Source organism: Mirounga leonina, unplaced genomic scaffold (assembly GCF_011800145.1).
Source record: "Mirounga leonina isolate KUSES-001 unplaced genomic scaffold, KU_Mleo_1.0 Mir_151, whole genome shotgun sequence".
NCBI classification, from domain to species: domain Eukaryota; kingdom Metazoa; phylum Chordata; class Mammalia; order Carnivora; family Phocidae; genus Mirounga; species Mirounga leonina.
In genome coordinates, this window is record NW_023270377.1 from 82,841,235 (window position 1) to 82,865,506 (window position 24,272).

At 37.1% G+C, this 24,272-nt stretch overlaps 1 long non-coding RNA gene across 1 annotated transcript in view; it reads left to right on the forward strand.

Moving 5' to 3' along the window:
• Window positions 1–887: 887 nt before the first annotated feature.
• The window catches only part of LOC118012472, a 157,667-nt gene continuing 134,282 nt past the window's right edge, over window positions 888–24,272 (forward strand). Inside the window, exon 1 of the long non-coding RNA XR_004679717.1 lies at window positions 888–1,301. This is a non-coding gene — a long non-coding RNA (uncharacterized LOC118012472). The remainder of the gene's footprint in view (window positions 1,302–24,272) is intronic.

The following is a 24,272-nucleotide window of genomic DNA, read 5'->3' on the forward strand; positions in this document are numbered from 1 at the left end:
CCCTGTGGGGGTTAACAAAACCCTTCAGTTTCTGGATTTTGAGAATGTTCTGGTACAACCCAATCTGGGCAGATAGCATCTTTCACAGCTTAATAGAAATGTAGAAGAGAGGGGCATAACCTCCTTCCCCCGGTGACTGCATTTTAGCACCCGACTTGAGCTTTTCCTACCTCCTTAATCAGAAAGGATGGAGAGGAGCGTGGGGCGAGAAGCCATCATTATGCTAGTGCAGCAAGCCAAGCGGACTCCATGTCACAGCTACCTGAGGGTCTGCTCTCCTACAGGTACATTCAGTATGCACGGCAACATCAGACTCCCTGTGCCTAATCTAAATCCTCCTTCTGGAAATTAAGCTTTCCTCTTTGTTTAGTTTGCAGTGGAAAGGAACAGCTGGTGAGTAAAATTAGTATGAAAAATCTTTATGTGCTTAATGTCCATGATTTAAGTCTTTCCTGAGTTTTTTTCTTCAAGCTAAAAAAAAAAAAAAAAAAAACCCACCTTTTCCTCTTACTACAGTCTCTCTCGAGTGAACTACTATTCTACTATTTAAGCCAGGAAAATCTAAATTAATTATCTATTTTTAAAATCCATAATTCACTTCAAAAGAGTAAAACCATTAAGCCTTGCTATACATAAAAATTGCTGCATGCTCAGGAGATAAATACAGACAGAAGCTTTCCAAGGGAACTCAGATGATGTCCAAAATATGCCTGCTTTTCACAGAGTCCTACTGTTACCGTTAACACTATATCAAGGTTAAAGTTTAACACATTCACACTTTTATTTTTATTTTTTCTATATTTTGCTCATGTTTAGGAAAAAAAGAAGGAAAATGCATATTCTTGGAATATTCTGCTAGCACCCACTTCCCTCTGTTGGTAAAGCACCCTAATTTTTGTGCTATTACTACTTCACAGTTCTCATTCTTGTGCCTTAAGTGGTTCTGACCTCACCCCTGTTCCAGGTGTGGCTGTATAATTCAGACCACCAATCAGGTTCTGCCTCCTCCCACCCATGCTGTTTGGATCAGAGATAAGCACTTCCTCCAATTCAATCCAAAGAGAGACCGTAAGATTAAATTCCCTGACTTTTTTGTTTGAAACTTTGAGGAAGGGACACTGTTTTTTAGCTGGAATGGTTGAGAGAATGGGCTAGGAGTTTAGAGTCTAGATTTGGCCCCTCTAATTGGTGAGCCTACCGGCAATGGAAACAATAGACAAGTAAACCTCTAAGAGTTGGAAAGACTCTTAAGAAGGCCCAGGAATTTCAGCCATAGAGCCGATTAGGACTGAACTTTTCAGGTAAATGAGCCAATATTTTTATTCTTTTCATTTTTTTAAGCAAATTTATTTTTTAAGTTTTTATTTTTTTAAGGATTTTGTTTATTTGAGAGAGAGAGAGAGCGTGAGAGAGAGCAGGAGCAGGGGGGAAGGGTAGAGGGAGAGGGAGAAGCAGACTCCCTGCTGAGCAGGGAGCCGGATGCAGGACTCAATCCCAGGACCCCGGGACCATGACCCGAGCCGAAGGCAGACGCTCAACCGGCTAAGCCACCAGGTGCCCCTTTTTTAAGCAAATTTATATTGTATTCTCAATCACTTATAACCTAACGAACATGCAGGGCATTGTGACTAATTGTTTTATGAAAAAGAAAGGAGACGAAATCAACAGGGACTCTAGGTTTTTGGCATGGGTAATGGGGTAGATGGTGGTTCTTTTTCCTGAGATTCTGACAAAACTAAATAGAAGGACAGGTTTGGTGAATGTTGTGTAGGGGTGGGTGGTATGGATAGAAATATGTTTGGTTTTGAATGTTTTTATTAGACTATATCTGTGAAACATTTATAAGGAAATGCCTTGTGGGTCATTGATTATGTAGGTGTATACTTCCTATAAGAGGTCTAGGCTAAATGTGGGTATTGGGGAGTCATTGAGATGTATATGGTAGCTGGACTAAGAAAAGGCCAGAGCGTAGAGGGTGTCCAACATTTATTAAGCCATATTTTTGTCTCCATAACATCGAATGGCTAAGGGAAAGTAAGATAATGACAGAAAATTTAGTTTGAGTTGACAGCCGGAACTCATCAATGGAATGCACTGGCAAAACAAGGTTTCTGTAGGTGGTAAAGTGACAGATAAAGAAGCAAAGATGAACACAGATCATTCTTTTAAGAATCATGGTTGTAATGGAAAAAGATAGTACTCTTTACCTAAACATGTTTGCATAATTATGAATAGTATTGCTGTTTGACTCCTGATTCTTCGTATGGGTTCAAGGGTGCTATTACCACTTTTACTTCTGCTGCCAAAATTGTCTGTTGCCATTTTAATTTAACGTTACTTATTAAAATGTGGGAGTAGTGTCCAAGCAGATGGTTGTCAGTAAACTGATGACTACAGTTATGGATTAGTGTCCAAATACAATACTCAAAACTTGGTACACTACATAGTTTCCTGAATGTGACTGCCAAAATAAATCTGGCCTGGAAAATAATTTTGAGGATTTTCCCCTCTTGCTTAAATTTTCTTCAGTATTTTAAACTAAAGATATCCTTAAAAAAGCCGGGGCTGTGTGCATATAGACAAACCACAGTATTCGTTTAATACATCTGTAGACTTTCCTGATAATCTTATTTAGGAGAAAATATTCCAATGCAAGTCCCATGTAAACTCCAGTTCCATCCAACATGTTTCTTCTCCTCCAGAAAAAAATCTGAAACCACTGTAATGTACTTACTTACTGTATCGTTGTTATTGAAGTCTTAAAGTGAATTCTCACTTGTATTCATTTTACCTTATTTGACAGTTCTTGTATTCAATGACCAAAATAGGTACTAGAGTCTTTCCTGTCTCCCATCTCTAACCATAGCTACTCCTTTTTAAGATTTTATTTACTTGAGGGAGAGAGACAGGCAGAGATAGAGCACAAGCAGGGAGGAGAGGGAGAAGCAGGCTCCCCGCTGGGCAGGGAGCCCGACATGGGACTCCATCCCAGGACCTCAGAATCATGACTCGAGCCAAGGCAGATGCCTAACCGACTGAGCCACCCCGGCGCCCCGTAGCCACTTCTTTGGTTCATCTCTTAGCAGAAGACAAGTTGTCTTTTCTTTGGGAAAAACTGTCACTAGGTCCTCAGTTCCCACAAAGACCTACCCCCTACTCTTGCTGCCTGGAAAAACAAGGGGAATTACAATAAATTGGCTGAGCCCGGAGTATTTTCTAGCAAATACAATCTCTAATACACTGCTGTTGTAAATCTATCAAATGCTTGATATTTATGAAGGCTTACCTGAGAGATAAGCAGTCTCTCTAAATCCTCTAAAATTTACTCAGGATTAGGTTAAACCAGCAGAGAGTTATATCCTTAAATAATAGTTCTCCGCCCATGCCTTTACCTAGTGGTATTTTCCTGGCATGGTGTCACTGGACAGTGTTGAGGGGCACTGGAGGAAACAGCCTGATGTAGCTGAGGGCTCTGAGATAAAGGTGTCAGTGAGGATGATTTTCATCCTGTTACACAGTGTTCTTTTTTTTTTTCTTTTTTTTTCACAGTGTTCTTTTTATAAGGACTCCAGGGAGAAATTTTTTTTCTGGCTTTAACACCAGCAAAAGTCATTCTCGTAAGCATTTGGCTTGTTTTTATCTTACGGACCATCCCATTTTGGCTTTAAGCAGAACTAATATGTTGTTTAAGATACCTGGCGGCAGAGAGGTCAGGAGGAGGTCAGGCTGTCTTCTCTGTAGTGAATTAGCGACATTCATTCATTATCTTTCCAAGTCCTCATTAAAACAGCTTTAATGTGGTGACCATTTGATGGTAGACATACGCTTTAATCTTGTGAATATCAAACCCACCTGGGTTACATTTCCTGTTAGGGACAGTTAGCAGAAGCAGGTTAATTTGATATTTTAACTCCTTCATCTGCAGCGCTTGTGTAGGAATCAAGCTCACTTAGTCACGTGAATTTGGCTCAAATGGTCTATATAGAGTCCTAATTTATTAGGTTCTGTCTTCAAATCTCCACTTGCTTAAGACACTTTTAATCATCTGTTTAATTTTGCACCTTATCTTTTTTTGCTCTGATATATTATTTTTCAGGTTACTCTTTAGGCCTGGGTATGCCCTATTTTTCTTCCTCATCTGACCTAGATTCAAATTTACACACTGTGAAATAGCTAATAAATTCCCATTAAGGTTGTAAAAGGTGAAGGTTCAACCAGTGTATAAGTCATCAAATTCTCATGTAAAACTGAATGACCCTTGATATTAATAGCTTGGCAAAAGTATGCTACAGGTCCTTAGGATTTTATGAAAAAAGATTTTAAGTCATTTGGCTGAGGGCAACCCACCTACTCTAAAATGACTTGAGCATTTCTACAATTTCCACATCACCAAGGGCAAGTCTCCCCTCTCCTAATTAATCTTGGGATATAATCTTTCCCTGGAAGTCTGCCCGTGGTTCTGTCTTTACCTGTACTCATTGTATGATGTTTCCTTTGTGTGGATTTGTCTTTGAGGCTGGACATTAAAAGGGAAAGTTTCTGTTTGTGTTCGGGCGGTTGGAGTCTAGGGAAAGTGGGACAGGAAGCCCCATTGGGAGTTTTTTTTTCCCACCCCCCTCTCCACAAGCAATAGAGAGTATTACAATGATTTACAGAGACACGTTGAAAGTAAATTATGTTGTAAACGCCTGTCCCTTGGGCCAGCTAAGAATCACAGGAAAAAAATGTAAAAAGTTTGAAATTCCCAACAGCAAAGGTTGACAGGAAAATATGGTTTTGTTTTTCTATGAGTAAAAGTAACTTTTATGTTGTGTTTTCCCATGAGAAATTATAAACTTTCAAAGGAATTTCAGCCTCTTGCATGCACATATAAGAGCAATTTATCTGGTACTGCCCCAGTGAAAACACTCTTAAGACTTTAAAGCTGTTAGAAGTGGGGCTGAATTTCTTCAAGACCGCTACTTCTTATTTGTCCTTACTGTCTCCTCTTGTCAAAACATTTACTAGACTTCGAAGAGTTGCAAGTTGGCAACATGTTAATAATATGAAAATGCATTTGTGCAGCCCATGTGGCTGCAATTTTTGTATATATTCATCACTTATTTAATGAATAATGAATCCTTTACAGTAGCTAGGCGACACAGAAGGATATGCAGCAAAATGAAATGAGAACTTGTCAATCTAAGATACTGCAAGTGTTGCCAAGGTAGCTTTGCCCCTTTGTAGCCTACTTGAGGCTCACACAGGACCCTCTCAGAGCCCTGCCTTCCTCTTCTTCCCTCCTAATGAGCAACAGCTACAGAAATTCTACAGCAAGATGGGTAGCTGAAATCACTCATGGCAATTCTGTGCTTCTGAACAGTTTTTATTCCCAAGATACAAAGATAGACCTTTTAAGTCTCATTCTTCTTCAGTGTCTCAATTTAGAGATTATTCCAAATGATTTTTATTAGAAATTCAATTTTTTTATGATAGCAGAAATAAGTAAAAGATGCCCTAACCTGCTACTCAGCCTTCTCTGCAGCTAAAACTGATCATTCGATTCTTTGGCCATGTGGCTTAGCACTGGTTTCTTTTCATCCCAGACATTCTTGGTTTGACTCTTTGTCCCCACCCCCTCTCATAATCCCTCCTTGGCCGAAGGTCCAAGTTTTGTCTAGTGTTTATAAACTCTTCCTTGTCAAAATACTAGATAGTCGTTTCTCCCCTGGCGGGGTGGTTTATCTAAGAGATGCCATTTCAGGGACTAGGAGCAGACAACGGTAATCCTCCTCTCCCTACCTGCCATTCCAGCATTTGCGTCAAAACTAGGGTGTGCCTTTAGTCTCCATCCCATGTAGCAGTATTTTCAGGGACGTCATTCCCTTTAGAAGTCAGAATTGTTCTAAAGTTCCTATAAGTGTTGCCACAAAACCTTGGTAAACCCATAAGCCTTCTAAAGTGCATATGCATTATATTGACTTAAAGGAACGACAGTATCTATGCATAATATTAGCTTCACAACTTCAGTGATGAATAGAATGAAAGCTAAATCAGCATCATCCTCATTTTCTCATGCTCTGCTAGACACACACAGAAACCCTGCTGCTATGCATTGTTTCTCTCCCCACCCCTTCATTTTCTCTGCCTGTGATAGACATATCCTTATTTATGGATTAACAAGTACGAAGATCATGTCACTTTCTGACATAAATGATAATACACCTTTTCTCCTAGAGATCTATTTAGACCCAAAAAAGAATCCCCATGAAAAGCATCAGATTGAGTTGTTGGCTAAACAAAGCTACTTAATTAAAATATCACAGTAAAATGCTTTTTAGTAAAGAAAAAGCTTAAAGCCACCACTTCTTTGCAATAAAGTTGGGAAAGAAATTCCAAATTCCTTCTAGTCATGCAACTTAGATTCACTCCAATGTGACCAGTCAGTCCTGAACTTAGGATAACAACTTCTAAGGGATGCAAGGCATGCGGAGTCCTCAGAATCATCCTGAGGATGCCTAATCAATAATAGCCATTCCTTAATTTCTTCATTGATGATCAGCAAAGGGGCAAAATGTTTTCAACTAGAATTTTCCTGCATTTGATAATAACTAATCTAAATCTACTAAATATTTTCTTGAAGTTTAAATATGGTTCTATAAAAAAGGATCAGCTATTTTTATAGTAAATGACATTAAAGTGCTTAAATTATTGACAGACCCCTGATGGATAGATAAGATAGAATATATCTTGTCTTTGTCCCTGGTCCCTGGAACAAACCTTCAAAAATCCTTGGAATTTCTTGAGTCATAAAAGTGTCTTTGTTATGCTAATGTAGTGACTCCTGGGGGCCTCAGGATAGTTTCAGGATAAAAGCCTTTCACCAAAAAGACCAGCCTTGTGCTTAGAAGGTTGGACCATTCAACCAGCCTTGCTTTCAGATGGAGAGAGAAGGAAGGCTGGAGATTGAGTTCAGTCACATGGCCAATGATTTAATTATGCCTAAGTAAGGAAACCAGTGAAAACTCTGGACCACGAACCTGGTGGAGATTCCGGGTTGGTAAACACATTGACGTGCTTGGAAATGTGATGTGCCTGGATTCTACAAGACGAGGGCATAGAAACCCTGCTTTAGGAGCTCCCCCACCTAAGACCTTGCCCTATGCATCTCTCCATTTGGTTGTTCCTGATCTGTATCTTTTATAATAAAACTGTAATCATAAGTATAATGCTTTCAGTGAGTTCTGGAAAGTTATCTAACTAGAGGGGATTGTAGGAACACAATTTATAGCTTGTCAATCAGGAGTACAAGTGGTACCTAAGACTTGCTGTGGCATCTAAACTGAGGACAGTCTTGTGGAGAGCTTTGCCTTTAACTTGTGGAATCAGGCACAAATGGTTAGTTCAGAACTGAATTAAATTGCAGAACCCCTAATTGGTGTCAGAGAATTGGTGTCAGAGCAGTGATAAAAATCTTTCTTTTTAAATTTATTTTTGTTTACTTAATAGTTCAGTTTTTTTTTTTTTTTTAACATTTTTTATTTGAGAGAGTGAGAGACCTCAGGGGGAGGGACGGGGATAGAGGTACTAGCAGACTCCACACTGAGTGTGGAGCCTGATGCGGGGCTTGATCTCAGGACCCTGAGATCATGACCTGAGCTGAAACCGAGTCAGACATGTAACTGAGCCACCCAGGTGCCCCCTAATAGTAGAATTTTTTAAAAAATTAATCAAGTTAAAAAAAATGGAAACAGTAATAGTTAAGAAAGGATTCAGTTATTTCAAGTAATGAAATAGAAAAACACTTTATGAAAGTGTTGAAATAGAGGTTTCTAAAATTTTATGACCTACAAAATGGTTAGGTTGGGAGCACAATTTAAATTTATAGTTGTCTATATTTTATATAATACATTATATACATTACATATTTTATAGTTCTATTAATATCACTATTATTATGCTAACAAAGGTAAATAAACTTCTTTAACTTCAGTTGAATTTTGAGACCCAAGAGGCAGAGGGGTAATAAGAGAACATCAGGACAAGTAAATATAGGACCTAGGTGATGTTGGGATTTCTCTAGCATAATGGCATACTTTTACTATTGCATCCTTAAATTCTTTCATGGCAAAAGAACTGTTTTCTAGCTTATTACTCTGATAATTGAAATTGTCACTTTTCACTTTCCTCATCTGTGAAATGGGAAGAAAGGTCTAGTTCCTCTTAAAATAAGATTGTTATAAGGATTAAACAAAATGCTAGTTTGGGGATCCTTTAGAACTCTACCTGTTGCGCAGGGCAATGCCCTGAGTTGCTCCACCCAAGAGAGCCATCTGTTCCCTGACCACCTCACCATTCAGTCACCTCCTCTGGATTGCTGCTTGCCAGCAGTGCTCTTAAATGTCCTACCAATTACTGAACCCAAAACTCTAGTTGTGTTCTGATCAATGTGGAGAACACAAAGTTGTCACTCCCATTCTCCAGAACATGTATTTCTCCGAATTCTGCCTTGCTTTCATTAACAATTTCTGAAAAATTGTATTCACTGTTGATCCACAGAAAGCTTGTGACAAGGAAATTCCCTCAATTCAGTACAATGCCTCTTTTTAAATCTATATGTGGCTTTTATATTTATTTGTATTGCAATTCATTTCCTTTGTTTCTGATTTGAGTTCAACACTTTTAAGGTAATCATAAATGTATCAAACTTTTTTTTTTAATTTATTTATTTGAGACAGAGAGAATGAGATACAGAGAGCATGAGAGGGAGGAGGGTCAGAGGGAGAAGCAGGCTCCCTGCCGAGCAGGGAGCCCGATGCGGGACTCGATCCCGGGACTCCAGGATCATGACCTGAGCCGAAGGCAGTCGCTTAACCAACTGAGCCACCCAGGCGCCCCTGTATCAGACTTTTTTAGTATTTGTTACATATGCACTTGGTAACCTGGTGTTATCTCAAAAGTGATAATGTGGTTAGGAAGAACATTGTACTTACAGTTAGAAGCAAATCAAAAAACCAATAAACATTTGTGTTTAGATATGCTAGTTAAGCCATTTCGAGATAATTTTGTAGTTAAAATCTTAGGTTTTTATCCATCAACTTGAGATTATAACATCACCCTTGGGGCGCCTGGGTGGCTCAGTCGGTTAAGCATCTGCCTTCGGCTCAGGTCATGATCCTAGGGTTCTGAGATTGAGTCCTGTGTCAGGCTCCCTGCTCAGTGGGGAGTCTGCTTCTCCCTCTCTCTCTCTCTCTCTCTCTCTCTCTCTCTCTCTCTGCCCCCGCCCCCGCCATCAAATAAATGAAATCTTAAAAAAAAAAAAAAAATCACCCTCAATATATAATAGTGTTTCTGTAGGGATCAGATCAAATAAAGGAACCTATTTTAAAATACTCTATAAATTGGAGCACCTGGGTGGCTCAGTTGGTTAAGCATCTGCTTTCTGCTCAGATCATGATCCCAGGGTCCTGGGATCGAGCCCCACGTCAGGCTCCCTGCTCAGTGGGGAGCCTGCTTCTCCCTCTGCCTGCTGTTCTCCCTGCTTGTGCTCTCTCTCTCTCTGTCAAATAAATAAATAAAATCTTAAAAAAAAAATACTCTATAAATGGAAAAACAGTGATTCTACTTTATATTTGAATATAACTAATCAGTTTTTTTTAACTGTGATGAACTTTAACTTGTGATGAAAGACCAAGCTCTTTAACTACTCACCAGAGACCTCTCTCCAAGTCCATTTCCCCCTTTGGTTTGCTTGTTCTCCAAGACCCATAACCTTTATTTCCCCTCCTCCACAAGAATAGTATGAGGCTGTTGGATTAATTATACCTAAAGCTCCATTCTAATTTAGTTATAATTTTATTTGATTTACTTTCTACCATGTACCCCTTGCTGAGTTCTCTAGCTTTAGCCTTTGGAAGTTGGGAGGTGGAATGTTATGAACATTGGTTAAGAAGCCAAATAATCTTACATTGGAATCTTAAGTCACTCCCTGGCTAAGAGACCTTGGACAAGTTACTTTAAACCTGCACATCTAGGTTCTTCATCACTGAAATATCCTTTCCCTGTAAGGAAAGTTACTTTCCTTATAAAACTGGCATAAAGTTTGTCAGAGATAACATATCTAAAGTATTTAGACCAGTGCCAGGTACATATTAACTTAAAAAAAAAAAAAATTGTGCTGAAAGCAGATTTAAAAAGAAAAGGTGGAGGAAGGGATAGGGAAATGACTGAAATTTAATTCCAACCTTACTTACTCTAAACCTATTCCAAATAAGTGTTATGTTAATTTCAATTCTTTGAGATAGAGTGCTATGTAGATACAAAGCAAGGAAGATTTCTGTGACATTTTCCTAACAATATCTCAAACTGCAAATGAGGTGAATGGATCATGAAACATTGTTAGTGAACACACAAGAGTGAATCTGCTCTTTCAACCCTCTTCTTGGAGAGCTACACTTGAAGCAGTCACTACAAAAAAGCCTGAGGAAACATCTCAACTCTGTACAAATTCTTACTCATGAACCGAAATCTCCTGCTTTGGCAGTTGTAGAATTTTTGCCACTTTTTAATCATCATTTCCTTTGGTATGTTTGCATGGGTTACCTTGGTACTGACCTAGAAATCCCATACTTTGCTTTGTTGGATCATCATGCCTTGGATCCATATGCCCAACTCTGATGGTTAATTTTATTGTCAACTTGACTGGGCTAAGGGATGCCCAGATACTTGGTTAAATATCTCTGCCTCTTAGGGTGGTTCTGGAAGAGATTAACACTTGAATTGGTGGACTGAGTAAAGCAGATGGTTCTCCCCAACTAAGGTGGGTATCGTGCAATCTGTTAAGTGCCTGAATAGACTAGAAATACAGATGAAGTTTGAATTACCCCTGCCTGACTAATGAGCTCAGACACTGAACTTCTGTTCTTGGTGCCCTTGGTCTTAGGCTTTCAGACCTGGACTGACATCTGTACCATTGGCTCTCTGGTTCTCGGGCCTTTGAACTATACCAGCTTTCCTGGGTCTCCAGTTTGTAGACAGTAAGCAAGTCATGGGACTTCCCAGTCTCTATAATTATATGACCCGATGCCTTATAATAACTTTATTTTAAATATATATAAAACCTATTGATTGGGTTTCTCTGGAGACCCTTGACTAATACACCCACATAGGCTGGGAAACTGCTAGCTGCATGCCCTCCCATCCTCCAGCTGCCCATTCAGGAAAAAGTAGTTTTATATCAATCATCGCTGTTTTTCCCAATAGTTTATAAGCTATATATTTAATATGCTGAAAATGGACTTTAAGATTATGATTTATATAGTTTTAAGAATCATTCCTTTCTCACTCTCCCAACCAGAAAGATATATATTCTGCAGTTCATAGTTCAAATCTAGGACTATAACACACTTGTTCCCTCAGGAGAAACCTACACTGGACCTAAAGATTTGAAATCAGATTAAACAGATAGGTGTTGGACTTTTCTCTGCTCATGTGCCCTGGAAGGTCTCCTTAACCCTGTGTTGTTGATTATGCTCTCTCCTACTTGAATTCTCACTGATCCACTTGATGACCTTAGGAAAAGGAAGAGAGGTGAATAGTCACTTGCAATGACTAATTTTGTGTTTACTTGAACGGGCCAAAGGATGCCCAGATAGGTGGCAAAACATTATTTCTGGGTGTGTCTGTGTGGGTGTTTCTGGAAGAGATTGGCATTTGATTCAGTAGACAGAGTAAAGTGGTCTTCCCCACCTACGTGGACAGGCACATCTAATCTACTGGGGTGCTCAAATAGAACAACAGAGTGAAAGGCAAATTTTCCCTGTCTTCAGCTAGAATGTCCATCTTTTCCTGACCTTGGACATCAGAGCTTCTGGTTCTCAGGCCTTTGGGCTTGGGTTAAATTATACCAATAACATTATTTTGAGATTTTGAAACAAAATTGTATTTGTATGGAAAAAAAACTATACATTTAAAATGAATCTCATTATAACCAATATTTTATAGCATATTGTGATTCACTAATCATATACACATATATTATGTCCTTAGGTACACAGAATTTTGGAGACTCAGGTAGTTAAATTGCTCAAAGTCACCAGCTGATAGGAGATAGGTCAAAAAGTTTTGATGTTATTACATTTTCTAAAATAGAAAATTAGACCAGGATGTGGTCTCAAAGTTTATTTTCTCACGCCCCTTATTTTACAAATCAGAACAAAGAGACAGGCTCGCAACTATAACAGAAATCCTGGTTTGTTAACCTTTCCTACCTTATCACTTTACATTCAGATTTAATGATATATGTAGATCTTTTTAAACAATATGGACAATACTTGTGCTTGCAAAAATCATGCCTCCCAAAAAAGTAACATTAGGCCTGAGAATATAAGTATTCTGTCTCCCTAATCAACAACCATGAGTATTTTGAAGTTCCTTGAGAAACCTGGAGGTTGATAAGTATTTCTACCCAAATGCTGATCACCCAAAGCCTTATCTGCTCCAGTTGCTCTTCAGTAGTGTTTCTCTGAACCTTTCATTTAGGTGCATAAAAACAGTATCATTGTCACAATGAGAATGCCATCTCCCTAGCAATCTTCCAAGATTCATGTATGACTCAAAAATATGATAGTTCCATAGCTCCATGTCACTGCTCCATTTATAACTCTTAGATATTATGATTACTTCTTTTCATAAATTGAGACCTTTCTTTCCTTTCATAGTGCCACATACTGCTAGAAGCACATTTGCATATTATGTTCAAACAATATACTCTCAGTCTTGGGCACTGCACATAGTTAACTCCTAACACCATCTCCTCAATCTTTTGGTGCTTCCCGCTACCTTGGATGGCATCTAGACATTACTCTTATGTGATTTATAATCTGTGCTCTATCAGTTCCACAAGGATAAAATATAAATGCCAGGCCAGAATGACACAAATGGAGAAATAGTCTATTCCCCACCTTCAGCATGATTTGTGATATTTACTGACTAACCAAACACTAGCATGGGATCCGACCCAAATAGCCTTTCAAGACTGGAGTGGTGACAATTGGCAATGGTTAGTGTGGTACCAAAGCATGTACAATATTTGCAGTGTCATAGAACAGGGCTGTTTCCAAAGGGGAAAGTAGCATTACTGCACAAAGGAGACTGGGAGATGCTGTGGGCACAATCCATCCTCCTGGGTATAGGAGGGAACCCAGAAATGTCATAAAATCCCTCTTTGAGCTGTTGTCGCTACTGTTGGTTGTATGGGAAATTAACATATTTAATTAACTGTCTGACCAAAGCAGCTGTTACCTTATATAAAACCTTGAACATTGGTGCCTGGCTCATCCCACTAGGTGTTTGAATGTGCCAGTGACACAAGACTGATGATATTTTTATACTGCATGGCCCAGCATGATTCCTCTTGCAATAGGCTCAAGTCAAGATCTTCTTTAAATTCTTCATGGAGAATAATGATGCTCCAGCCCAAATTGCTTAATAACATCCTATGTCAGGCCAGCCAACAGGAAGCTCCATGCACAACAAAATGAACTCTGGCCAATCCAATTGTTTCCAACTTCCAAAAAGGCCCCTGCTGCATAGGCCCTGGCAAAGTTACGAATGCATCTTTCCTCTTCGTCATCAGGATGCTGTTTTAATTACAATTCACTTCTCTTATGACATTATTTGCCTTCTATATTACAAAAATATTCCTTGGCTGCAATATTCCAAATGGAAGGAAACGCTTCCTAGTCAGAAGTTACTTTGATTAGTTTGCTAAGTTGTTGGTCCAAAGCTATTATGGAGATCATGTAAAATAAATTTAATGCATCTCATTTCATACGGTATGTGGACTGGTTTGAAGGATTTCTGTGAGGAGGGGGTGAGGGACGGTAGAAGGTGGCTTTTCTGGCCATTGAAAAAGCCTTCCTTTACTTGGTTTGTTATTTCACCCATTTGTGAGAGAGTAAGAACCAAGCATTTTCTATATTGGATGGCTTGAGCTGTGAAGTGATGAGTTTATCTCTAGCAAAGATGGAGGCCAGAATTTTCAATACCTTTCTCCGGGTAATGTGGTAACACTGGTTATCTTGATTGCCTGCACTGCTCTTTTTCTGAACAAATTTACTCTGCCATTGAATGTGTCTTCATCATCATACCTTTACTACTGGATACACTTAATATTTTCTTTTGTGCCATTTCTGAAATTCTTCAAAAGTCTTGCAAAGTCTGCAGTTTCGGCTAGGACCATATGTAACTTACAAACAGTTTGCCAGTTCAGCAATTGAAGGGCTCAAAATCCTGATTAGAGAGGGGGGCCTCCATAAAAACTATAGGGAAAAAAGTTTGCCAGCCAGCTAGGACTTTACTGTTTGCGTTATTACATTTTAAACTTCTAATAATAAAATATGCAATAATTAGATATATAAACTTGGTATATGTGATTCTAAGAAGTAATTAATATTTTCAAAAATATAAAGCTAAAAAATTGAATAAATGATAGACCATCTCATTCTGAAGGAGCATATCCTATATTATGCTGCATTTGTTCACACAAAGACCCAGTCTCGTTATCTGTTGCATGTATCACATGAGAATCTCCCAGGGTTTAAGTAAAGCAAAATGGTGAATTTTGGGCTTATTTTTTTACTGACTCATTGTAAGATATATATATAATTTATATATATTATACGTATTGCTATACATAAACATACACATATAATTATACATTTCTATCTATAATGACAAGATATAAGAAGAAAATTGTTCTTCAAAAACACATTATTAAAGCCTATGGGATGACATCACATCTGAGGCCAGGAAGGGCAGCTTCAAGCTTATAGAATTGCACATGTTAGAGATCCTAGATCCCATTGTTAAATTTAATTAGGAATGAATTGTTCAGGTAACTAGGTGATATTGTCCCCACTATTATATAACTGATCTTTTGAAGTTGACCGCTGGAATCCTGACTGCTATATTCAGATGGAATTCACCCAAAGCATTCATGTTATTCAACAAATATGTGCCACACAGTTTCCTGGGGTACTGGGGAGAAAGTGAGGAATGAGTAAATGAGGTATTCTGTCTGTCCTCATGCTGCTTATAGCATAGAGATCTAGCAGTGACCATAACTGGAGAGTTTCTTTAATAGAAACTTTATGAATATAAGAAAAAAGATCAAGATCTGTAAGTTACTATCTAGCTGATATAAATATAATAAGAATAAACAAACTATAGATGATATAAAGTTCTAATGACAATTTCTAACCTATTTCTACTTTTCACTGAATAAAGTATTAAGGGCTTTATGCACATTCTGCCATGCATTCCTAATAATACACATAAGACAGCTACTAATATTCTCAACATTAAATAGATCAGAACATGAGGAAAGAACTGAACTTCTAGGTAAATTGTCACCCATAGTGACAGAAGTTTGTCAGTATAGGTTTTCCTACTACAGATATTATGTGCTGACCTCTTACAGAATTCTTCCTGTTAAATGAACTGGTAAAATCTCTAGAAGTCTATTCTGGTCTGCTGCAGATAATGCTTCTTTCCTTCCCAGCTTCTGATCCTGCACTCTGCTATGCTATTCTTTATTTGTAGGAAGGATGGTTGGTTGATTTTACTATTTGCAGAAAGTACTTAAACTTTTGGTTTGCAATCGCTCACTCTGTTTTTAACTATATTTAATGGAACTTGCTTTACTCCAGACTTCTTTGCTGAACGCCTGCTGCCAGGTATTCATCACCCCTGCAATGCTGCTTCTATTTTTGTGGCCTTGCAACTTTCCCTCCAAGTTCTACAAATGTGAGGTGATTTTGTGAATTTGGGCAGGCCCTGCCTGACACTTAGAGGAGAAGAACCCATATGAGTATTCAAATTACGTCTCTAATATACATTTCCCCTACTGTACCACTTCCTAAGAAGGATGGTTGTCTGCCTTTCCACCAGTGTATTCTCAAACCGTGGTATCCTTCCTGTCATGGGTGGATAGGCAATCAATAAATATTGAATGTTAACTGGAATAAATATACTTGCTTTATATAACAAACTATATTATAAACAAACTATATTCAGTTTGGGAATTCATTCCTCTTTTCAAACTTTTTTTGGAAAAATTATCTGTATCCATTGTGCATGGAGTCTTCAAACCAAAATAGTGTGCCATCTCCTAAGTGAATGATGCAAGTCAGGAATATAAATGTCTGTCACTGTCTCTGTGCACATCTGTGTGAGCATGTGTGTCTGTGCATGTCTCTTTCTTCGTGTGTCTTATGTGTAGGTCTCTCTGTCCCTCCTTCCATCCCTCCCCCTATCCCCCTGCCCCTCCATCCCCCCACACCCCCCTCCCTCACTCTCTGTTGCTGTCCCTCCCTCCCACACCTCTGCACAATCCCTCCCTCCTACCCCCCCCAACCCGGTCCTGTCCCTTTGACTCCCCATCCCCCTGTGCCCCACCCCGTCTCTGTGTCTATGTCTCTGTATCTGTGTGTGTGTGTGTCTGTGTGTGTGTCTCTCCGTCCGTCTCTGTGTCTGTCTCTCCATCCATCTCTGTCCGTCTGTCTCCGTCTGTGTCTTCGTCTCTCTCTCTCTCTGTTTCTCTGTCTCTATCTGTGTCTCTCTCTGTCTCTCTGTCTCTGTCTCTCTGTCTCTATCTGTGTCTGTCTCTATCTGTGTCTGTCTCTGTCTCTCTCTGTCTATCTCTGTCTGTCTCTCTGTGTCTGTCTCTCTGTCTCTCTGTGTTTGTCTCTCTGTGTCTCTCTGTGTCGTCTCTTCCTCTGTCCTCCTCTCTCTCTCTGCGTCTGTGTGTATATGTCTGTCTTTCTGCGGACCTATCTCTCTGTGTCTATCCATGTCTGTCCATTTCTCCCTGTCTGTGTACATGTGTCTGTACGCTCTCTTTCTCGCTCTGTTTCTCTTTCTCTCTGTGCATGCATGTGTCTGTATCTACATGTCTTTCTTAGAATTTGAGTCTGAAGAAAAAGGTCAAAGATGGGGAGGAGGAATGGTTGAATCTCCTCCATTGTAGTGTAGACTTCTAAGTATGTGTTTCAAGTGAATATTCTGCTGAGTCTGATGTGTTTTACTTCCTTTTTTAAACAGCATTATTGAGATACGATTAACATACAGTAAAATACATACATATATGTAAAATGCATAATTTTAAAAATTTGTACATATATATCCCCGTGAAACCATCACTGCAATCAAGATAATGAATAGATTTCATTACCTGGAACATTTTCGTTTTAGCCCTTCATAATCTCTCCCTCTTATACCTCAGTACCCCATCCACTACCAAATTTAGCAAACACTGGTCTGCTTCCATCAGTATGCATAAGTTTACACTTCCTAAACTTTTTTTTTTTTTTTTTTTTAATACATGGTACTATAAATTAGGTGTTCTTTCTTTGGCTTGGGTTTTTCCATACGTCATAATTATTTTGAGATCCATCCATGTTGTAGCATATTTCAATAGTTTATTTTGCTGTTGCTGAATAGTTTTCTATTATGCATTCACTTCTTGATGGATTTTTGGGGGTTGTTTTCAGGTTTTGGTTATTAGAAACAAAGCGGATATAAATATTCTTACAAAACTCTTTGTGTAACCTATGCTTTCTTTCTCTTGGGTGAACACTTGAAGTGGAATGGTTAGATCATATGGTAGATGTGTGTTTAACTGTTTAAGAAACCGCCAAACTGGGTGGGGGGAAAGAAAAAGAAAGAAACTGCCAAACTATTTTCTAAAATAGGTGTATCCTTTCAATTTTTTATTAAAGTGTTTACTTCATTTTGAGTTAATTTATTGTACACAGTGAAAGGTATGTGTTGCAGTTGATTTTTTTTTTTATCATATGGATATCCAAGTTCTTAGGCATCATTTTTTTCATAAAATATTTTCTCCATTATATTACCTTTTTTCCGTTGAAAATCAGTTGCCCATATATATCTGGGCTTTCTATTCTCTCCATGAATCTATTTTTTTCTAATTTTATGCCAATATCACAACTCTCTTAGTGTAGCTTTCTAATGTCTTGAAATCTGGTGGTCTTACTCCTCCAAATTGGTCCTACCCTTTAAAGGTTATTTTGGCTATTCTAAGTCCTTTGTATTTCCATGTAAATTTTAGAATCAATGTCAGTTTTTGCCAGAAAAGCCTATCAGGATGTTGTTTTTATTTTTATTTATTTATTTTTTAAAGATTTTATTTACTTATTTGTCAGAGAGAGAGAGGGAGAGAGAGAGCGCACAAAGCAGGGGGAGCAGCAGGCAGAGAGGGAGAAGCAGACTCTCTGCCATGCGGGGAGCCCGGTGCAGGACTTGATCCCAGGCCCCTGGGATTATGACCTGAGCCGATTAACTGACTGAGCCACCCAGCTGTCCCAGGATGTTGTTTTTAACTGTATTGTATTTGTACATCAATTTTAAGAGAAATAACATTCTTATTATTGGGAACTTTAACACATGTTCATGATTTCCCTATCTTCATTTATTGAGCAATATATTATAGAATTCAATATTCAGATGTTTCACATCATTTGTCAAATTTATTTATTTTCATATATTCTATTATAAAGTTGTTTTTCCACCTGTCTTATTGTGCTAGGTAGAACTTTCAGTACAGTGGAGAATGGAAGTAGTAAGAATGGATGTCCTTATTTTCTGATCTCATGGTGGAAAGCCTTTCACAATTAACTGTGATGTTAACTGTAGGTTTTCTATTGATTTCTTTAATCAAGTTGAGGAAGTTCCCTCTATTCCTTGTTTGCTTACAAAATAGAGGTCATATTTTGTCAAATCTCTTATTTTTTGCATCATTTTTGTTTAGGTCAAATACTTTGTAATTTCTCTTGATTTCCTCTATGACCCACGGACTATTTAATCATGTGTCCTTTTGTTTTTAATATAGGGGATTTTTGAGCCATCTTTCTGTTAATTTCTTATTTAAGTTCACTGAGATGAGAGCATACTTTGCATGACATAAATTCTTTAAAAGTTAATGAAACTTGATTTATGGTGCAGAAAATGGTCTATCTTTGTAAGTGTTCTGTGTGCACTTGAAAAAAGTGTGTATTTTGCTGTTGTTGGGTGAAGTGTTCTTTAAATGGCAATTAGATTCAGTTGATTCATAGTGTTATTCAAATCTTTTCTTTCCATACTGATTTTCTATGTATATGTTGTATTGATTGAGTGAAGGCTATTGAAATGTCTGACTGTAACTATGGCTTTATTCATCATTCCTTTATAGTTTTATCAGTTTTTACTTCATATATTTTGAAAAAATTTTATTAGATGCATAAATATTTAGGTTTGTTATCTCTTAATTAATTGGCCCATTTATTACTAAATGATATTCTTTAGCCCTGCTTTTAAATCTACTTTGTCTGACATTTAATAGGTACTTGAGCTGTCTTATTAGCATAGCATAACTTTTCTCATTATTTTACTTTTTCCCTATATTTTTCTGTGTATTTAAAGTGTATCTCTTACAGGCAATAAGTAGTTTGGGTTTCATTCCCACCCCCAATCAGGCCATTAATACCTCTTAATTGGGAATTGGACCATTTACATTTAATGTGATTATTGATATAAAACTCTGTTTTCTACCTCTCCTATCTGATACAGGGGGCAGGAGGTGGGGGGAATCCATAGTTTTAAAGAAGTGATTGAAAGAAACCTACTCAATGTAGATCTTCAGCCAAGATTCCAGACCCTCGGGTGCCCATCCTTTCTCCTTATGTTGTCCTTTCATTTGTTTGTTGTTGTTGTTTTTCTTGGATCATGTTTCCCTCATTGATTTCTGTATGAGACTCTGTATCTTAAGTTGTGGTGTCCTTTTTGTTTTTTTTTTTCTGTCTTAATTCCGTGTCCAGTTGAGCTCTTATGATCTAACTTAAAATGTTGGTTTAACAAAAAATGCTTTTTATATATTAAATATTTTTATGATTTCATCTTTATTTTCTTAGTTGGATTAACTGTTATAACTATACTATCTTAATGATTTAGGGGTTATATGTATATTTGCTAAGTTACCATTCTTGGTGCTTTTTAGTCATTTTTGTAGATGCAGATTTCATCTCTTATTTTCCTTCTGTCAAATGAATGTGCTTTAACATTATAGTGTCAGTCTTTCTGTGATAAATTTTTATGTCTTAAAATATCTTTATTTGCCTTTGTTTTTTGAAAGATATTTTTGCTGGGTGTAGACTTCTAGGTTGACCCTCCATTTTTTTTTCTTTAAATACTATAAATGTGTTGCTCCACTATTTTCTCATTTGCCTTGTTTGTAATAAGAAATCTCCCATCCTTAATTTTCTTCATATTTTTTCTTTCTAGTTTTTTTACGTTTTCTTTATCTTTGAGCCATTAATTGTGACATGCCTTGTTATAGTTTTATTTTCTAAGTGTGTGTGGGTGTGGGTGGGTGACTGGGTATATGGGTTTCAAGGACTCCAATTAAATACATATTATTAGCAACTTTTGAAATACTACAGATACCTGATAGTCTGTGCATGTTTAAAATTATTATCTTTTTCTGTATTTTATTTTGGATTGTTTCTATTATATCTTCAAGTTCACTACTTTTTTCTTCAATATCTGGTATGTCATTAATCCTATCTATCTCACACATTGTAGTTCTTATCTAGGAGTCCTAATTTTGGTCATCTTTATATTTTCCACACTTTCATGTCTCAGTTCAACTTTTGAACATTTGGAATACAGTTTTAATGTCCTTGTCTGATAATTTAATATCTGTGTCAGTTTTGAGTCACTTTCAACTCATTGGTTCATTACTATATAAGTTATATATTCCTGATGCTTTGCATGCCTGGTCATTTTTATTGGTTGACCTACACTGTGACTCTTAACTTGATGGGTGCTGGATATTTTTTGTATTCTCATAAATATTATCAAGCTATGTTTTAAAACATAGTCAAGTTTCTTAGAGACAGTCTGATACTTTTGGTTCTTACTTTTAAGGTTTATTAAGCAGGACAAAAGCAGTACCCAATCTAGGACTAATTATTTTCCACTACTGAGAAAGACTATTCTCAGAACTCTACCGGTGTCCTATGAATAACATCTCTTTGAATAAAATAAAGAGATTTATGACATTGGTTACAGAGCTTGAAGCAGTAAGAGGAGTCACAGATGACTAAGTTTTCAAGTCTAGCAGAATATAAATGTACCACTGATAAAACAGAAAAGTCACTAGTTGGAGTCAAAGTAAAGTGTGTGTGGGTGGGGGGAGCTAAAAATGAGTAAAGTTCTCTCTCTCTGTGTGTGTGTGTGTGTCTTTTTAAATCTTACAAATAAAAACTGCAAATATGTGTCTTCATCCATCACACTGAGGAATATATATATTTTTTTAAATTGCAAAAGCTTTGTGTCAAACATTTATTTAGCATGCATCTTTCTGCCAAATACTATTTCCACAGCCATGTTAATGTGTGTATATTCTTTTAATTTTAGTAGTTCACACATATAACCATGGCTGAAATGAGACTTAAATGAATTTCCCCAAATTCAGAGGCAAATGCTCAAAATGTGAAAAATATACTGAGTTCTGAAACTAATGAAAACATGCAAGACAAATTTTAAAGTACAGTTCCCATTGTAAATTAAACTTTACCTAAGAGGTATCCATCATATGAAAAGTTTTGAAGAAAAACATCCAGCAAAGTTCTTCTGCATAATTCCCATAAAATGTGGAGCACTGTGCATGGTCATAAGTTATGTTTCTAACATAAGCCAATATACTTTCTTTAATTTACTTGACTAAGACCTAGTAATTCAGTGATAATATAACCTATTCAAATGGATAGGGAAAGAATACTGCCCATCATCCACCACTGCTATGCAATAAAATTCCAACTTTTTTTTTAAGAAGAAAAAATATATCATCAAACATAAAAACTGGGATAAAACCCACAATATGAAAGTTACTGCCTTAATGAAATATTAAAATTGCATCAGGAATACTGTTCTGGCATTAAAAATAAACAATAACATTTTTTCTAGTTATGGTTCACTTCAATTCTTTAAAAATTAATTATTACCTCTTTAAATATTTGATTAAATTAGATTTCTGTGGGCTATGACTACCCACAAAACACATGCTATGGTGTATAAATTCTCATATCTCAGTTTCTGATGTACTTTGTCATATTAATTCTGTGATGACATTTTTTTGCCTTGGTTGCTTTAGAAAATGGGCACAACTAATGCTCTCTTATTTTTAATGTAAATATAGTATATTGTTAAGCTCCATAAGAAGTAAAAAGTGTGACAGTAATATTTGATACTTTTCTATCCTATATTGTCTAACAGTTGCGTGGCAATTGCACTTATGAATCTTACCCTTTAAATCCCATAAAATTGTAAGGAGGAGTCCTACAGCCCAGCTTTCAAGAGTATATACAGTTTGAAAGCTAAATCCAACATTTTTGGCATTTATCTATAATTAGCAATTAAAAACACTTTTTGAGGAAAATAAGCATGGTTCTACTGTGGTTCGCTTTCTCTAGATTCAGAATAAATTTTTGAGCCCATTGTAAGTTTAGAGATGTGGCATAAAGATAGAATCTTGCTATTAGTATAAGCCATCATTTTCATTTCAGAGAATTGTCTTAACACTTGTATTGTGCTTAAATTTGCACAACCATATCTGTTGTTTAATTTAAAATGTCAATCAATGAGCTCTGGAAATTATGCCTAAGAGGACAGACTGAGGAAAATGTTTATTAGGTTTATCTATATAAATTTTGGAAAAAAGAAAAAAAAGTAGGTTAGACTGAAGCGCTGTGAATTGTGTAAGACTGATAAATCACAGACCTGTACCTCTGAAACAAATAATACATTATATGTTTAAAAAAAAAAGAAGATTATAGGAAGGGAAAAATGAAGGGGGGGAAATCAGAGGGGAAGATGAACCATGAGAGACTATGGACTCTGAGAAACAAACTGAGGGTTTTAGCGGGGGAGGGGACAGGTTAGCCCCGTGATGGGTATTAAGGAGAGCATGTATTGAATGGAGCACTGGGTGTTATATGCAAACAATGAATCATGGAACACTACATCAAAAACTAATGATGTAATGTATGATGACTAACATAACATAATAAAATAAAATTAAAAAAAAAAGAATAAAGATGTGAGGGGGCTTTTACTTAGACAAAGCTTTAACTCGGTTAATTTCTTACATATCAAGAAAAAACTTTATGACCCAGTGATAAATGACTCCATTTTCTCCAAATTAAACTCACAATGTCTGACAAACTAGTTCTCCTCTCCAAACTAGTTCTTATATTTAACTTCCTAGCTCTGCCACCAGCACTGTAATTTTTCTAATCATTCAACCTGTCCGTGTTAGACTCGCCCCCTCCTCCCACCCCAAATCTCTAGCATCCCCCATGTACATTCTGTTGCCATGCATAGCAAAGCCAATTCCTTATTGTTAGTTGCCCAACCCACAACTCTATAATGATTCCATAATCTATTCTGGAAGGAGGAGAAATAGGCAGCCATGTTGCTGATTTTAGCTCTCTGGCATAGCTTATTGGATCAGGTATAGACATCCTACTTAAACTACACAATAATCTTTTCTCAAGAATGTGAGAATTAGATTTATTAGTCACTGTAGTTCATTGGAAAATGAGATGTTACATTGTTCCAAATATCCAAAAGGAACTTGGGTCAGAGAAAGTCAGCCTTTTAAAAATGAGAATAAAATAGAAGAGACAAAAAGACTTCTGAAATAATGTAGGCCCTAAAAGATAGAGAGGTCAGTCTCAATTTCTTATTTTCTAGTCCCTGGTTTTTGTCCCCATTGAAGCCCAGGTATGCTTCCTGGTTTTGGATTCCAAGGGATGCTGTTGTACCCTTGTATTTAGTTCCCCTCTAACCTTATTGATTGAGCTAGTTTATGTTTGTGAAATACTATTTCTCACAATTTAAGGCCCCTTGACTAAAAACATTAGGAGAAAATCTCTCCTCACATTTTCTTGTGGCTATACTCTTCTGTGTTTATTAGTGCCTTCACACTTTGAATAATCACCTCTATTCACTGGGCATTCATTCAACAGTATTTGGGGCCCCACTTGGGAGCCAAGCATTCTTCTAAATCTAGGGTGGTGATTTTGAACAAATATATAGTCCCTTATCTCCTGAATTTAGGATTTAGTGAGGATATATCAATTCTATTAAATTATTATGTAATAATGAATAGCGAGAAGGGCAACAAAATAAAAGAGCATCTTCCTGTGAGTGTTTATACAAAAAAAAAAAATTGA